We start from the raw sequence: 14,969 nt of genomic DNA, 5'->3' as shown, positions 1-14,969 counted from the left end.
CAAAACTGCTGTAAAAACTTGTGGCAGATTTACAGCTTGGAGACAATACCAGGGTCGGGACAAGGAGTTTTGGTGCCCTAAGCAGAGAAGGCAAATGCCCCCCCCCCCCCCCCCCCACTCCTAAAAAAAACAAATATACACCTAGGGAGAAAATTATCAAACTCCATACAACACCTCACATAGTATAGCCCCCACAGTGTGTAGCCAGTATATATACAGTCTCCATACACCCCCTCACATAGTATAGCCCCCACAGTGTATAGCCAGTATATATACAGTCTCCATACACCCCCTCACATAGTATAGCCCCCACAGTGTATAGCCAGCATATATACAGTCTCCATACACCCCCTCACATAGTATAGCCCCCACAGTGTATAGCCAGTATATATACAGTCTCCGTACATCCCCTCACATAGTATAGCCCCAGTGTATATACATCTCCATAAACCCCCTCACATAGTATAGCTCCCAGTGTATATACATCTCCATACCAGGCAGAGGGAGGCGGAGGAGTGTGTGTAGATGTCTGCCATTGCAGGACTAGAGCCCTCAGTAGCAGAGAAGTGATGCAGTGCCACGGGTGAGGTAGGGTGGGGAGATTTACTGTCTGCCCGGAGGAGGGGGAGGGAGAGAGAGTGAGGACAGGTGTTGACACTGCTGATGCAATGTGAGGTGGAGGGGCGGTGCTCGGCAGCGCAGGGCTGGAGCCTGCAGCTGCTTTAGGGCAGAGCGGAGGAGCGATCACTGTCTGCCCGGGGGGAGGGAGAGAGAGTGAGGACAGGTGCTGGAGGAATGTGAGGTGGAGGGGCGGCGCTCCGCAGCGGTGAGGCTGGAGCCTGCTGTATCTTCAGGGCAGAGTGGAGGAATGATTCAATGACATTGAAATTGCACCCCCTGTAGTTTACCACTAGATGGCGCCCTAGGCCATCGCCTATGCCTGCCTACCCTTTGTCCCGGGCCTGGACAATACAGCATGGAAAGGATGTCTGCTGATCAGCTGAAAACCTTCCCCTGCCTCCCCACACTGACAGAGAGGCCATGACTGTTTCCAGGCTGCCCCAAGCCCTGCCATCCTTCTCTCTCTGCTCTCTGTGCCGTGCCCCACCCTCCCTATGCCCCTGTCGGCAGGGATGATTGGCAGGCAAAAAGGCCTTTCAGACAGGCAGAAAACCATGAGTAGTTATGGCCCAGCAGCCTCTCTCTTTGCAGCGCGCCGGAATAAAACAATGTTTTCTCCTACAATATATACCCAATAGGAGGACAACAAACCAAATATGGTAAGAGAAGGCTTTAGCAGCTCTATTAGGAGCTGCAAACAGCTTTATATGTATTATAGTAGTGATTGGTTCCGTTTACTTACTCTGGACTTACTGTGGATTCCTTAACCTGCAGACTACACTAGAAAAGACACAGGAACTACGCCTTAAAGTGACATGCGTCAGTGGGGTGTCCCACCACGGATGTTTCATGTTTTACACCTGTCGAAAAGCTTCTCCTCTAGGTTCAGGGGTGACGAAGGTAGCATTCTCTAGTTTCCCCACTTGATGTCAGTACTTTTTATATATGCTCTTATGAATTGCAAAGTTGAAGCTAAAAGAGGGAGAAAAGTCGGGGATAAACCTAGCCCACAACGAGAACCACTCTACAAAGTTTAGGGCACTATCCTGATATACAGAGGAACTAGCCTGGATAGAACAAAGATACCAGAATGTCTACGTATTCTATCTCGCAGTGCAGGTGACACCAGGACACCCTCAGACACTTAGCTTCACCCAGGTAACCAAGGCTGGGGCTTGTATCACCCTAGTAGGACAAGTACTTCAACACTGTAAGGCAGAAGGTGGTCAGACATTAGTCTAAACACAGGCACTCTACTCTACACTCTACAAGCACCGCTACTACTACCTCTACCATATCCTGCTATTCCAAGTATCTACACAGCACAAGCCAAGTTAAGCATTACTACCTCTACTACATCCTGCTATTCCAAGTATTTCTGCAGCACAAGCCAAGTTAAGCATTACCACCTCTACTATATCCTGCTATTCCAAGTATCTCGCAGCACAAGACAAGTTAAGCACTAAAGCCAGAGACTGCACAGTAAAGCTGTTCTATTTTTATCACTGGGACTCAGTCATCTCTTACTTCGCACCAGCACCAAAACACCTTCGCTACTCACCTTGGGTCATTTTCTCCTTTCTATGGGTGGCGGTACCGATAGTCCGGCTGGGTCAATTGCCACTCAGGACTACCGTGATAAGAGCACAAGAGACCCATCTTACCCCGGCAGGTCACCAACCATTTTGGGGAAGTACAGCCATCCACAACACTAAAAGCAGGTACCAATGTCGCACCTGTGTGCTGGACTAGCACTGGTGTCACGACAATAACATCCCGGGCTAAGCTATACAACACAACCGACCAACCACCACAGAAGTGGCATCACCAGTAACATCACAGCACTTCACGGTCGAGTACCACATTAGGACTCAGGGAGGGCTTTTACTTTTTTTCACTTTTTTTCACTCCAAGCCTGTGATAGGGGTTCAGCGGTACTGCAGCACCAGCCCTTGCAAACAACATCTAGCACCTCTGGGTTACCACATCGCTTTTTGTAGCGTCCTATGAACAGGATAGAACTTTATTGTGCTAGAACTCCTATGTGTTTGTAGTGTCCCAGTACAGGGGTGGGACAAAGATGAGGGGTGCCATTTTGCACTTTTACCACTTGGTGTCTCACAGCAGGAGGCCTAGAAGGGTTAAATATGTTCTTGTGTTGCTTTATATTGTCCAATCAGTGAATTAGGTGCCTCACGCCACACATCTATTGGGCATCTACACTTCTTTTTTCTAGGACATTAACCACCAATAGCAGGTTCGTCCCTGTCACCCCTATTTGAGTCTGTTAGTTCCTCGTAGGAGGTGTCTTCTGGTCTTATAGTTTTCTGTTAGGTGAAGAGAGAAGATAGTTTTGTTGGAGTATTGTGATAGGAAGTATGCAGTGCTAAACCTACACCTGTGGTAACCATCAGATACCTAGTCAGGACAATCCTGCTATCCAGGATTGGTCTGCAGTGAAACAAAGTGCTTGTAAGCCGACGAACTCCATTGATTCCTGCTCACCCTACTCTGGGAACCTTGAGGGGTTAGCTACACCCAAAGTGTTATTCTGATGCTGGATTCTGTTCCGATTCTGCACCTGCACCTGCACCTGCACCCACACACGCCTGGTTCTACATTTTTAAAGCCTAGTGTTAGTAAAACCAGGGTCGGGATAAGGTGTTTTGATGCCCTAGGCAGAGAAAGCAAATGGTGCCACAGCCACACAGGATCATGCTGGGAGCTGTAGTTCTACCATGGCCACACAGGAGCATGCTGGGAGTTGTAGTTCTAGCACAGCCACACAGGATCATGCTGGGAGTTGTAGTTCTACCTCAGCAACACAGGATCATGCTGGGAGTTGTAGTTCTACCTCAGCCACACATGAGCATTAACACCCACACTCCGTTAGTACACACACACACACTCACTTAGCGCACACACACACACACACACACAAACACACAGATACATGCATATACTCAGCCACAAAGCAGGGTCTCCCACTCCTCATCTGTCTCTGTCAGGAGGGGAAGGGGGGGGGGGCATCTCTCACTACAGTTGTCTCTGCACTTCTCCCCTCTCTTGCTTGACTCCGGACATCATGTAACATTGGTCCGAAGCTTATCTTCAGCTCTGGTGCCAAGCAGAAGAGAGGCGGAGAGCAGGTGTCTGCTGCCACAGGGCTGGAGCCTTCAGCAGCTGCGGGGCACAGCTGGGAAGGGATGCTGCCACTGGTGTGGTCGGCCTTGGGCGCCCCCTGTAATTCAGCAGGAAATGGCGCCCTAGGCCACCGCCTATCCTGATCTACCCTTTGTCCCGGCCCTGAGTATACCCGGGGGGTTGAACATACCACTCCTGGCCACCATGACAAGCAGGATTGCTTCTGCCATGAGGCGAAATGAGCACTTGGCCTTAGGCGGCAGATTTTGGGTCCATAAAGGGGCGGCAACTCGGACTGTCATTTTAGTGAAGTCAGTCTGACAGGGCTGACCAACTCATTAAATGTTGTGTTAGGTGCCCCTGGTGTAAGGCAGAACAGGAGACAAGGACAGGTGAGCCATGAGCTGGCCCCCGCCCCGCTGCCCCCGCCTAATTGCCTCAAAGCAATACAACACAATAAGGAATGGTCAGGAAGCAGAGTCTGCAACAATCGGTAACAGAGGTACAAAATCGAAATCCAAAAAGCAAAGTCGAGGTCACAAGGTCCAAAAGGTCAGAGTCACTATAACAAATGGTCAGAGGATTGCTAGTTCAAGGCTTAAGGTGCGATCACAGGCATTGGAGTTAGGGAAGGGGCTGGGATTTATAGTGAACAGGAAGCTAAATGCTGACAGCTAACTGGCTAGGTGTCAGGTGTCGGTCAGAACACAGCAGAAACAATCAGAGAATGAGTCACAGCAAGAAAATGCAGGGAGAACTGAAAAAACATGGAGCGGATCACAGAAGACATAAACAAAGAACGTAACAAAACCAGGAATGTCCAAAACTTGAAATCTCAATAAAAATTGAATGTTAAAAAAACAAACAAAACAGGAATGGACTAAGATTAAAAGTGCCGCAGCGCACAAACAGGAGACCGGCTGCTAAGGAGGCCGTCAGTGCGCCCTCAGCAACCGGCCCTGCCCGTAACCACGGACGCTATCAGCGTCTCTCCCAGGTGACCGAGCGCGCGGGGGTACGGTATGGGGCTGCATTGTATTCAGAAGGTCCAGCGTGTGGCACTCTTCAGAGGGGACTTTATGCTCTGGAGGCACAGCATTTGGCAGTATTATTTTATTTTTCGCCTTATTTTTCGCTATTTTAATTTTTGCCTTAGACAGCAGAAAAGCTAGAATAGGCCCTGATGACAAGTGTCTAGTGAGTACACCCCAACACCTAGCCCATTGCTAACAGCACCTGCATGTTCATTGGTGTATATAGACTGATACACCGCAAGTTACCTCATGCTTGCACTATGGACTATGGGGGACATTTATGAAGTCCCTTACAAAGGGCTTACAAATGTCCCCGCAACTCCGGAGCAGGGGATTTCATCATAACAGCTGCAGACATAGTCAACATTACATATTATTAACCCTCAGAAAACCATTACAAACATGTTAATGAATAAAAAACAATAAAACAAAACACCTCAATGTGTATACCTAGTCACAGATCCATGGTTGGGCCCCCAGGATATCACCCACTAGGTAGTGCAGAAGACCAATATGTTTTTAAACAGCATAAAATATAAGGTACTCACAGGGATAGTTTACTGTAAGGCAGTTGTTTGGCACTCAAAAAACTACCATTGTTTTGAGTGTCAAACACGGCTGTTGTTTAGCATGTTCCTAGGGCTGACATTGCAATATAAGCCGTAGGAACATTATTTTAGCTCAATATTGACTGCTGTCCCGTTTGGGTGCGTCCTGTAACAAAATTCTATTGACTTTAATGTAAAAGACAGGTAAAAAAAGTACTGTTTGTGGACAACTAAAAACAACGTCCATTGTTAGCAAAAAGTTCCTCTCTGCCATGACTCTCCTGTACGTTCCAGAATTGGTTTGATTTGTTTCCTTTTACAAAGAACATGCAATGCATATGTTTTGACACTAGGTGGCACAATACTACAATAAATGTATTGTAGTGTCCATATATTTATTGGAATTATCTGCTCTCTCTGTCTTTTTAGATAACCCTAAAAAGACTTCTATTCCACTGGTCTGTGGTTCACTATTGATCCATCTTACAAAGGGCAACTCCTCATAACCACACAAATTTTTACACTTTATTTTAACAACAGTGACCCATTCTGGCTGCTGGCCACATCAAGAGGTATTTAGCAGAAAGAGATGGTTAATGTTAATGCCTCAGGCAGCAGTAATAAGGAAGCCCCAGGGAGAACCACAAGTATCACCATCACCAATCACCTTGGTGCAGTCCCTCTCCTTAACCCCTCTGGCAGTTTTAAGAGGGAGGGTTGCCTCCACTCAGCCTGTGACAAGGATTTTATTTATTCACCGATTCTCTCTGATCCCTGAGTTCCCCTAACTCCAGTCTGCTACATTAGAATAGATGATTTATTTAGAAAGCTACAGACTGCAGGCAAGAGTTATCACTAGGCACACTAGCTGTCTGAGAGATCTATCTAGAGATGAGCTTGAGGTTTGTGATTTTTTTACCGCTAAATTTGTAAACTTCGCGAACCAAACCTTAAAGTGACTATCCACAATCTGACTCTCCCAAACCGCTTGTACTGTTAGATAGCTGCTTTTAATCCAAGATCTGTCCTGGGGTCCGTTCGGCAGGTGATGCAGTTATTGTCCTAAAAACAACTTTTAAACTTGCAGCCAGTGTCCAACGGCTGCGGTCCCGGCCAGTGATTGGCTGAGCGGTCTGTCAGTTCAGACAGCCCCGCTCCGAAGCTGCTGCGCGCGGGACCCCGGGAGAAGGAGAAGACCTGCAGCCCGGACAGGTAATGTATGGTGCAAGGGCTGCAAGGACATCGGTAACGATGTCCCTGCAGCTCTCGCTTAACGATCATCGGGGCCGTGGAATAGGCCCAGTAAACGAGCGCCGATCTAGCAGATTGGCGCTCGTTTACATCGTTGATTGGGCCCCCGCCGGCCTGTGGAATAGGACCCTAAATCTGGTGTCTTTTTGTGTGTGTGTGTTGTGTGTGTGTGTGTGTGGGGGGGGGGGGGAGTTTATAGTGGAATTGTTCAGGTGAGCAAACCATTTTATTTTTTATAAATATTTTAAACAAAGCTTGAAACAAATTGGCTCCGCTTGATTTGCTTTGCTCATTCCTAGTTACAATGGACAGAGGTAATATATTTTCTCCTGTTAACATTAACATGAATCTAGGGAGTAAAGGCATCATCCCCCCATAAAGGGAAACATGCGTGGTCAGCGCCCAGTCAATATATTCATGCTTCTTCGTCCATTAACAAGTATGTTAAGCATGAAGGTAAAGCCCCTGGATTTTGCAGTATTCATACAGAATAAAAGACCAGATCCCTTCAGCTCTCTTAAAAATTCATTCATTTATTGATGCAAATCTTTAAAAACAAACGTTGCGTTTCGAACCTGTCTGGTTTTTATTCATGGTATCTGGGTCTGGATTAATAAAAGATAAACATACATCTTGAGAGTCATCATAGAGCAGTGTTTCTCAACCTTTTCAAGCCAAGTACCCCCATGTGATGAGATGATCCAGCCGAGTACCCCCAAGGATGCAATCGATTAAAAACATTGCCTTACGTGGCTGCCGCCATAGGCCCTGTATAAAATCTCTATCAGCAATTGATTTACAGATCAGACCTCTCATAACAATGTGACTGATCTGTAGGACCCGGTAATAATGCCAGGGGACTGGGGTGACCGAAAGGGGACTGGGGCAGCTGGGGGTGACTGGGGTGACTGAAAGGGGACTTGGGCAGCTGGGGGTGACTGGGGCAACTGGAGGGGACTGAGAGGGGACTGAGAGGGGACTGGGGCAGTTGGGGGTGACAGAGGGAACTGGGGCAGCTGGGGGTGACAGAGGGGGGACGGGCAGCTGGGGGTGACAGGGGACTGGGGTGACTGAGAGGGGACTGGGGTGACTGAGAGGGGACTGGGGCAGCTGTGGGTGACAGAGGGGACTGAGGTGACTGAGAGGGGACTGGGGCAGCTGGGGGTGACAGAGGGGACTGGGGCAGCCGGGGTGACAGAGGGGACTGGGGTAACTGAGAGGCATCGGGGCAGCTAGAGGTGACTGAGCTGGGGGTGACAGGACTGGGGCAGCTGGGGGTGACTAAGACGGGACTGGGGCAGCTGGGGGTGACTGAGAGGGGACTGGGGCAGCTGGGGGTGACTGAGAGGGGACTGGGGCAGCTGGGGTGACTGAAAGGGGACTGGGGCAGCTGGGGTGACTGAAAGGGGACTGGGGCAGCTTGGGGTGTCTGAGGGGATCTGGGGGTGACAGAGGGGACTGGTGTAGCTTAGGATGACCGAGGGGAGCTGGGGGTGACAGAGGGACTGGGGTGACTGAGAGGGGACTGTGGCAGCTGGGGTTGACTGGGGTGACTGAGGGGAGCTGGGGGTGACAGAGGGGACTGAGACGACTGAGAGGGGACTGGGGCAGCTGGAGGTGACTGAGGGTAGCTGGGGGTGACAGGGGGGACTGGGGCAGCTGGGGGTGACAGAGGGGACTGGGGTGACTGAGAGGGGACTGGGATAGCTGGGGGTGACAGAGGGGACTGGGGTGACTGAGAGGGGACTGGGGCAGCTGGGGTGACAGAGGGGAGCTGAGGTGATTGAGAGGGGACTGGAGTGACTAAGAGGGGACTGGGGAAACTAGAGGTGACTGAGAGAGGACTGGGGCAGCTAGAGGTGACTGAGAGGGGACTGGGGCAGCCGGGCACACACCCCTCCGCCTCCTCTTACCCGCATCACAGGCGCTGCACATGGAGCTCCCCGGTCTCTGGAGGAGGCCGCGGGGACTGCAGGCTAAGGTGATCGCATGGCTGCAGTTCCTGAGACTGTAAAGAAGGATCGGGGATCTGCACTGCACCCCCTGATCCTGCTAAACAGCTCCAGGACTCGCAGCGATGCAATCACCTTACCCTGCAGTCCCTGCTGCCTCCTCCAGAGATCGGGGAGCTCCATGTGCGACAGGGATGCTAGGGGATCAGCGGCGGCTCTGCTAGCTTAAGCGGCTGGAGGCCGCCCAAACCACCATACACCACTCCGCCCGTTGACGATGCACACCTCACTGCTCCTCTCTGGATTGCCTGCTGCCGACGCACACCACACTGATTCATGTGTTGCAGTACGGCAATGTAAGGGTTAAACTGCTGTCATCAATAAATAAGTTACTGATAATAAGGAACAAGGGAGTCCAGAGAAGGGAGCTGACCCCCCCCTCCCCTTCCTTACACACACACATACATCCCGGCCCTGATATTGTACTGCTGTGAACCCCCCCCCCCCCCCAACACACACACACATCCCGACCCTGGCCCCCCCCACCCAGCTGAGCCCTAATTAGATAAGGGAGCAGGAACTTACATGCTGCTATCTGTCTTCCTCTGGGTGCAGGCCGGGTCAGGGGAGGAGACGCTGTGGATGGGTGCTGCTGCTGTCTGTGTTTGCAGGGCAGGAGAGGATTATAAGAGCAGCACAGGATTGTCAGGAAGTTCCTACTGCACTGTTCTCTTTTACCTGCAGCCACAGGCTTTGGAACCCTCCGCTGCCCCGGGTGTGCTGCTGAATCATCTTCCTAGATGCGTTCTCCTCACTCCCCTCTGTTATGTTCTGGCCCCGATGTGCCTCGCAGCCAGGGGCGTAGCTAAAGGCTGATGGGCCCTGGTGCAAAATTTTAGCTTGGGGCTCCCCATCTCCCCCCGATCAGGCAACGTCCTATCTAACGTTATATCCAATTACTCTAATGTGCCACCATGTTCTAATGCCCTTTCACTGCCTCCCACCTCATGTACTGCACTACTGCCCTCTATAATTAATGGACTGTACTGTGTCATTGTCTAATCATTGTATTCCAATCTTTGACTCTACAGCTGAAAAACTACAACTCTCATCATGAACTGCCAGTTGGAAACGATGGGGGTTGTAGTGCTGCAACCTGGAGAGCCACATGCTGCAAAACTACAACTCCCATTATAAACTGTCAGCAGGGCATGAGGAAGTTTGAACTTCTGCAACCTGGAGAAGTCACCTGATATCACCTGCAGTTCTATGTAACACCACAGATAACAGTGATATCCCTCTGAGAACAGATAATGTAGTAGTCACCTGCAGTCCTATGTAACACCACAGATAACAGTGATATCTCTCTGAGTACAGATAATGTAGTAGTCATCTGCAGTCCTATGTAACACCACAGATAACACAGTGATATCTCTGAGTACAGATAATGTAGTAGTCACCTGCAGTCCTATGTAACACCACAGATAACACAGTGATATCTCTGAGTACAGATAATGTAGATGCAGCACAAGCTGGAGCTCAACGCGGTAAAGATACGGCCATAGGACATAGCTTGGGCCGCCAAGGCAGATGTCTGGAGGAGGGGGGCGCTGGTACTTGCTGTCATCTGATTATGTAAGAGGCCCAATCAGATGACAGCATGTGCCAGCGGGCGCAGCGGGACAGATTAGCGCAGTGCTTCCCAACCTTTTTCACCTCGGGGCACCCCTACTAAATGATGTTCTACAAAATAAGAAAACCGTCATACAGTGACTCACAGGTGACGTCTTCTTTGATCTGAGGCGTCACTTTCCCTTTTCCTCTCCATCCGGCCCAGTCTTCCATGATGATTCCTTCCAGATACGTTTCATCCCCTTAGAACCTGCGAGACAAACAATTTAGGCTCCGCACATTTCTAGCAACTTCCTTCCCTTCCTCCCTCCTGTAGGCTCCCATAGTAACTGCGCTGTGTGGTGTAATGTGCAGTAAAGTGAGTAGGAATGTGGGATGCCCCCTGTATGTAGGATTCCCTGCTGTGCCCCCATGAGCTAATAATGGCCCCAGAGGTGCCCCCATACAATAATAATGCCCCCAGAGGTGCCCTCATGAGCTAATTATGCTCCCAGAGGTGCCCCCATGAACAAATAATGGCCCCAGAGGTGCCCTCATGAGCTAATAATGCCCCCAGAGGTGCCCTCATGAGCTAATAATGCCCCCAGAGGTGCCCCCATGGACTAATAATGCCCCCAGAGGTGCTCCCATCAACTAATAATGCCCCCAGAGGTGCCCCCATGAACTAATAATGCCCCCAGAGTTGCCCCCTATGAACTAATAACGCCCCCAGAGGTGCCCCCATGAGCTAATAATGCCCCCAGAGTTGCCCCCATCAACTAATAATGCCCCCAGAGGTGCCCCCATGAACTAATAATGCCCCCAGAGGTGCCCCCATACAATAATAATGCCCCCAGAGGTGCCACCATACACTAATAATGCCCCCAGGGGTGCCCCCATATACTAATAATGCCCCCAGAGGTGCCCCCATACAATAATGATGCCCCCAGAGGTGCCCCCAAGAACTAATAATGCCCCCAGAGGTGCCCCCATATACTAATAATGCCCCCAGAGGTGCCCCTAAAAAAACAAACATCCTACTCACCTAATCCGCGCTGTGGCTGCAGGCAGCAGCTCTCCCTCCTCCTCTTCGGGCTCCATCTTGCGAGCCGCAGGGACGGGACTTCCGGCAGACGTGATGACGTCACATCATCACGCCTGCCGGAGAGGTCACGGCCCGGCCTCCCATAGGCTGCTGGTATGAAGTGCCGGCAGACTATGGGAGAGAATACAGGAGGAGGACGCTGACAGGTCCTTCTCCTGTATTCTGATCGCTTTAATGTTCCGCCCGCTCACTGTGCGGTCGGAACATCAAAGCGATCAGTGCATCCCGAGAAGCTGCGCGGCCGCAGCTTCTCGGGATGCTTAAAGTGACACTGTCACAAGTGGCAAGGGGGGGCCGTGCGGGCCCCCCTAGCGTAGGGGCCCGGTCGCCATGGCGACCCCAGCGACCCCTATAGCTACGCCACTGCTCGCAGCCACAATCACATCCAGTGCAGGCAGAGCATCTGTAACAGGCAGCCTGCGCACAGGACATGACAGAGGGGACTGAGGAGAACACATTAAAGTTGGGGAAGCAGGTGACTGATGACCCACATCTCCTTCCCCCTGTAAAGACATCCCGGCAGCAGCCCTCCACTGCTGATCAACCAGGGCAGAGACGGAGGGCCGTGGCAGTGTTGTTAGTTTTTTAAAGTAGTTTTTTTTCTTCACTCTTTCCAGGTATCCCCTCAACCTGCAGCACGTACCCCCTGGGGTACGCGTACCGCAGGTTGAGAAACACTGCCATAGAGTACATAAACAGGGTCTTATTGCTACAGCGGCATCATGTATATGCTTCCAAAAAGTTAGTTGCTTTTAACCATTTCCCCTACCTTAGATTATGCGGTAAGAATAAATGCATCCACTACGTAGGCCATCAATGATTCTGATATTAGCGTTTATCTAGACCATCATTAAAGTAGTTATTCACCCCCTTACTACACTATAATGAAGTTAGCATTAACCATTTCCCAGCCCTATACCACCAGACTTGTTGTTATTATTCCCTTTACAGAGATATTAGCGGGAATATTTGCATCAAGTCCGCCATGACCCTAGCCTGCCAGATTTTTATGTTTTATTTTTTACCATTCCCACTCTTTTGAATACTTATATACAGTCACTGTATGATAGTATTGTATAAAGCTGGCTTCACACCAAGTTTAGGAGATTCATTCTACCTTACATTCTTTTTTCTCAAACACAAGCAGTTTGAAGCAAGAAAAAGAAAAGATTTTTACCTTCTACTCTGTCCATTTCTATTTTTCTGTCATATTCAATCACTGCATGGTGTGTTATCCGCTAGTGTTAGGAACCGGACAGCAGGACAAGACAAACAGTGAGCCCTAAGCTCAGCCCCGCCCACTGTCCTCTACCTATTTGCCACAATCCGCCCTAAAATGGCGGCGAGCAACTGGGCGGCAGTCCCTGCGCTGGCTAGGTGGGACACAAGGACAAGACAGACAGACAAAACACAATAACGAATGGTCAACAGTCCGGGTCACAACAAACGGGCAGCAAAAGTACAAAATCACAATCCGAAGGCAAAGTCAATATACAGGCAGTATGGTCAGGGGCAGGCAGCAAGCAGGAAAGGTCAGAAATACAAAGCAGAGTCAGAATAAACAGAGCAAGAATAGCAAACACAGAACCAGGCAGAGACAAGCTCAATATCCGGCCAAGATATCCCAGACTGAGGTAGTTATATAGGAGGCCAGGGTTCTGATCCAGAACATAATTGGACCATCCCCCTGATCTCCAAGCACAGACACCTGAGAACAAAACAGATCCACTGGCAGGAAGACCTGTCAGTCACAGCAGAACCAAAACACAGATTAACCCTGACATGGCCAGACAGAACTCAGCAGGTGAAGTCGGGTGTGTCTCCCAAAGAGAGCAAATAAACCAGTGTTCAGACACAGCAAAACAAAACACAGAACAGAATAAGAGAATATCAGCGCCTTCTCGGCCGTACAGCACGAGCAGAGGGGCGCATAATGCTCCGCAAAGATACAGTCCTGACAGTACCCCCCCCTTTTATGAGGGGCCTCAGGACCCTCACAGGACTCAACCTCACTTAGAAGATTGCCATCTGACTCCCATTCATCAGAAGACGAGTCCATGGCATGGAGAACAGGCTTACTGACAGGACGAGCAGAACAACATGTTAAATTCACATCAGATACAGGCAAATCAGGTACAACAGAACTAGAAATATTAATTTCGCCGGAGGGTACCTGTGCGCCCAAGTGACCTTCCTGGGAGTCACCTGGACGCCGATGATCTGGGTGCAGGTTTTCTTGCCGCTTGGGCCGCTTGTGGCAGAAACTGATGAAATGGCCACTGTCACCACAGTAGTAACATAGACCATTGTGTCTCCGGTGTTCTCGCCTGGTCTTGGCGTCTAATAGTCCCAGCTGCATGGGCTCGTCCTCAGGAATAGTAGGGGTAACAAGAGGGGTTTTGACAGAATAGGAGACAGATTGTTTAGAAGAGTCAGAGTCTACTTTCTCCCTATGTCTGTCACGGAGCCTGCGGTCTATACGAATAGCCAAATTCATGGCCTGCTTAAGGGTGGAAGGTTCTGGATGCCCTGTCCAGGCATCCTTAATGCCATCAGACAACCCCTGCTTAAACTTGCATCTAAGTGCAGGATCATTCCATCCGGATGGAACGCACCACTGGCGGAACTCAGCACAATACTCCTCCACCAGTCGCTTGCCCTGTCTCAAAGTAGTCAACTGCCTCTCAGCTGCTGCTGCCCTGTCAGGGTCATCATAGAGTAACTCCAATGCAGAGAAAAACTGATCCACAGAAGATAACTCAGTGGCATCTGGAGGCAAAGAAAAAGCCCACTCCTGCGGAGGTCCTTGTAAGAGTGACATAATAATGCCCACTCTCTGGCTCTCATCCCCAGAGGACCGGGGACAAAGTCTGAAAAACAACTTACATCCCTCTCTAAAGATTCGAAAGGCCTTTCTTTCGCCTTTGAACCTATCAGGAAGCTGCACTGGAGGTTCTGGGGGAGCAGCAGCAGATAGCATGGCATTTTGGCCCAGGAAAGACTCTACCTGCTGCACCCGTTGCGTAAGGTCCAGAACAAGCTGGTTGAGACTTTGCATTTGCTCAACCAGAGCTTTCATGGGGTCCATAGCAAGGTGGAGAGAGAGAAAAAAAAAAAAAAAAAAAAAAAAATGTATGGCCGGATATTCTGTTAGGAGCCGGACAGCAGGACAAGACAAACAGTGAGCCCTAAGCTCAGCCCCGCCCACTGTCCTCTACCTATTTGCCACAATCCGCCCTAAAATGGCGGCGAGCAACTGGGCGGCAGTCCCTGCACTGGCTAGGTGGGACACAAGGACAAGACAGACAGACAAAACACAATAACGAATGGTCAACAGTCCGGGTCACAACAAACGGGCAGCAAAAGTACAAAATCACAATCCGAAGGCAAAGTCAATATACAGGCAGTATGGTCAGGGGCAGGCAGCAAGCAGGAAAGGTCAGAAATACAAAGCAGAGTCAGAATAAACAGAGCAAGAATAGCAAACACAGAACCAGGCAGAGACAAGCTCAATATCCGGCCAAGATATCCCAGACTGAGGTAGTTATATAGGAGGCCAGGGTTCTGATCCAGAACATAATTGGACCATCCCCCTGATCTCCAAGCACAGACAGCTGAGAACAAAACAGATCCACTGGCAGGAAGACCTGTCAGTCACAGCAGAACCAAAACACAGATTAACCCTGACATGGCCAGACAGAAC

This window comes from Dendropsophus ebraccatus, chromosome 5 (assembly GCF_027789765.1).
Source record: "Dendropsophus ebraccatus isolate aDenEbr1 chromosome 5, aDenEbr1.pat, whole genome shotgun sequence".
NCBI classification, from domain to species: Eukaryota; Metazoa; Chordata; class Amphibia; order Anura; family Hylidae; genus Dendropsophus; species Dendropsophus ebraccatus.
Note: the sequence above shows the minus strand (reverse complement) of the source record.